The sequence below is a fragment of the Triticum dicoccoides genome, chromosome 2B (genome assembly GCF_002162155.2).
Source record: "Triticum dicoccoides isolate Atlit2015 ecotype Zavitan chromosome 2B, WEW_v2.0, whole genome shotgun sequence".
NCBI lineage: Eukaryota > Viridiplantae > Streptophyta > Magnoliopsida > Poales > Poaceae > Triticum > Triticum dicoccoides.
In genome coordinates this window covers 818,374,091-818,377,395 of record NC_041383.1, presented here as the reverse complement: position 1 = coordinate 818,377,395, position 3,305 = coordinate 818,374,091, and the positions used below count along the sequence as shown (strand labels likewise).

General features: G+C 48.0%; 1 protein-coding gene across 1 annotated transcript in view; it reads right to left on the bottom strand.

The window, feature by feature from the left end:
• LOC119361563 overlaps positions 1-3,305 on the bottom strand; it is an 8,201-nt gene that overhangs the window by 1,119 nt on the left and 3,777 nt on the right. The window contains exons 11-14 of the mRNA XM_037626712.1: positions 898-1,806; positions 551-812; positions 374-472; positions 209-290 (exon numbers count right to left, since the gene is read on the bottom strand). The gene's annotated coding sequence lies outside the window, so the exon portion shown is untranslated. The remainder of the gene's footprint in view (positions 1-208; positions 291-373; positions 473-550; positions 813-897; positions 1,807-3,305) is intronic.

Here is a 3,305-nt window from a genome sequence, read left to right as displayed (position 1 = left end):
TTCAGTTTTGAAAAATACAAAAGAAAATGATAAAAAATCAAAAAATAAGATTCTTCGAGATGTAGTTATATTACTACATCTACTAGTTAGGAAAATTAAAAAAATAAAATTTGGACATGTTTTGCAAAAAGTGTAGGAAAAATGTAAAACGGCTATAACTTTTGCATACCTGAAAATGGCATAAGATTATACTCGAAGAAACACTTACAACTAGTACGGAGCAGAAGAGCTTTTGTAATATGTTCTGCTTCTTCACGAAGGTGAACAAAGTCTCCTTCAATCACAAAGAGCTGCAGTAGTGTTAGGTATATCAGTAACAGGTATTGTACATTGTACATAGAGCGACTAAATTGCTATTATTAGAGAAATAAACCTCTTGATGCTCAGCCAAAAAATCATCTAGTTTCCCATAATCCTTCCGATAGTCACGCCAATGAAGCGGGGCCAACATTTTTCCAAGCCTATTTGGCAGCTGTAAAAATATGTACGTCAGTCAGAAAATGATCTGCTACTCAAACAAAAAATACAATTCCCATAACAGGCAACTCACAGTTGAACTAATCTTGGTTTGGCTACTGTGACTAGCAGAAACTGCACGAACAATGCATGCAAGAAGAGATCTCTTGTCTAGAAGGGCAGGGTGCTTTGGTATGCGCTGACCACAGTCCGGTGTAAGCATGTCAGCCTGATTCACAATATTAGGCTTGTACCCAACTGAAATACTGTTCAAGAGGTTCTGGGTAGTTGATATGGTACAATATGAAGCTTTCCTCTGAGTATTAGATGGAGATCGAACTTATAAAATACTCCCGCTGTAAATTTTTATAAGACGTTTTAGGTCACTACTACGTAAATATAAAACAGGAACCTTAAATTCCTTTCCTATCTTGATATTACCTTCTAATGTGAATTAATCCAGAAAGCACACTTGTAGAACGTTATTGTTGTGGCTCCATATGGGATAGATCAACAAGTAGTGAAGATAGTTGGTTTCATCGCCCTGATTTGGCTGGGATGGCTGATAAAGTGATAGTTGGTTTCATCCAATGTTTGGTAGTCATTTTGTGATTTCCAGAAAACTTATTTCGCAATTACAGCCCCAATATCAGTGAACTAAATTACCTGTTTATTCCTTCTGCCCAGAAAACAAAAATAATTACTCCCAGTAGTGAAGATAGATCAACAAGTAGGGTAGAAACACTATTCCCCTGCTCGCTTCAGAATATTACGCTTTACACATTTAATGTTCATTTGTGAATGTTTGGATGTTGACATTCATGAAGAAATTGCTCCCACAAACTCTTTCGATTGCCCGTTGACAAAAACAACAAATCTAATGTGCAAGAATCTCAACATGCAAGAAAATCTCCAGGCAGAGAAAAGAACATGGAGAAGTCTTGTCATTAAAAATGACGTATTGGAACAGGACATTATTGCAGTACAGTCATTTTAAGTGACGGGCATGTTAACTATTGCTAGAATGTTATATCCACCTGTCCCATATGGCCATATTCAATGTAGGAGATTGCCATGTTAGTGGTTTGAAAATGAGATAGTTACACATTGAGATTGCTCAAACTAGGATACTGTATTATGTAAGCTCGGTACAAATGTATTATGCATCAGCATTTAATATAACGGAGTCCTAAAAATGTAGAGTACAAATACAATGAAAAACGAGGACAGCAGAATATCTGCTCCTCTAATGCAAGAACCTGGTTGTCTTTTTCTGACAGGTGTTCTCGGATACCAAGAACTGGTTTAAGGTGATGGGCTCTTTCAACTTCAGAATTATCACTTTCCCTTCTGCATCAAATAAACAACACATCAAGCATATGTTTCAGGTACTAGAATGAATATTTTTACTAAGCCGGCGAAAAAGAAAAGCCTAGAGACTGATTTACAGTACTATATTTAGGTCATGCATGATATTAATATATGACATCTGGGGAAAGGGATATAAGGAGGTAGAATGACACAACAGCAGCCATTGAGTATCTTAGAGCATCTCCAGCCATTCGGCCCCTGGGGAAAGGGATATAAGGAGGTAGAACGACACAAAAGAGCGGCCTGGGGGTGAACCGTCGCTAAATTGGCCCCTGGGGTTCGGTTCGATCCCAGTCATCGGCCCACGATTGCCGTGGGTTCGGCGAAGTTCCTTTCAAATTTTTGCAAACTCGGTGATACTTCATTGAAATTCGTACAAAAACATAAAAACATGCAAAAACTACGCCTAACTTAAAAAACAAACTAAAAAGCCTAGTCGCCGCCGTCGCCGCCGCCGTCGTTTACATGCCCAGAAGCCTGTAGAAGCAGGTGTAGTCGCCGCCGTCGCCGTCATCGTCACGCGCCTCGCCTACGACGTCCCTGCTGCAGCCCTGGCCGGGGTCGCCGACACGTGGCGGGGCGCTTGACGGCCTGGCCTCGCCCTCCTCGTCGCTGTCGAGGACGCGACGCACCTGCTCCCGGACGTAGTCCTCCTTCGCCCATTTGAGGGCGGACTCGTCGTTGGGGGCCACCATGTCGACGTGCTCCGGCTTCACGGGGAGCAACCCTGGTTCGGGCTTCGGCCAGACCAGGTATAGGGAGCGCCTCGCCGGTGCCGGGCCAGGAGCTGTCGCGGCGGCGAGCGAAGGAGGGCCGCGACAGCTCCTGGACGACCCCGGCTACATCCGCCTCAGCGTCCAGGAGCTGTCGCAGCGGCGAGAGAAGGAAGGCCGCGGCGGGTACTCGAGGCGCGGCACGTTGCCGGTCTCGATGTCGTCGAGGACAGCCTCGAGGGTGCGGCCGGGCATGCCCCACCACTCGCTCCGCCCTTCGGTGTTCAGGCGGCCCCGGGGGATGATGCCGTTGACGGAGGCGATCTGCTCCTCGCGGCAGCGCTCGAAGAACATCATCCTCAGCGTTTCGCTGTTGGGTGCGTACCTCGGCTGGTTCCGCTGCTCCTCCGTCAGGGAGGAGCGGATGCGGCTGGGAGGCGGCATGCGGGACGACGCGTGGCGAGAGCGGGCGGGACGTGCGTTGGCGGCGCCTTCACTGCGCCGCCGGTGAGGCATCAATGGAGGCTGACCGGCGCGGCAGCCTTGGCATTGATTCCCGCGGGAACTTAGGCGATGAGGGCGACAGAGCGGCATTTCGCTGACTTGGCGGGCCCGCGGCGCTTTCGCGCCAAAACAGCTCGCCCCGGCGCCCCCGGGCGCCCCCGAGCATGCCGGGTTCGGCCTGGGTCTGCCGGCACTAACTTCAGCCCAAACCGGCGAAAAACGGGCTCTTGGGGGCGCGACTGGGCCGATTTTCGGCGCCGG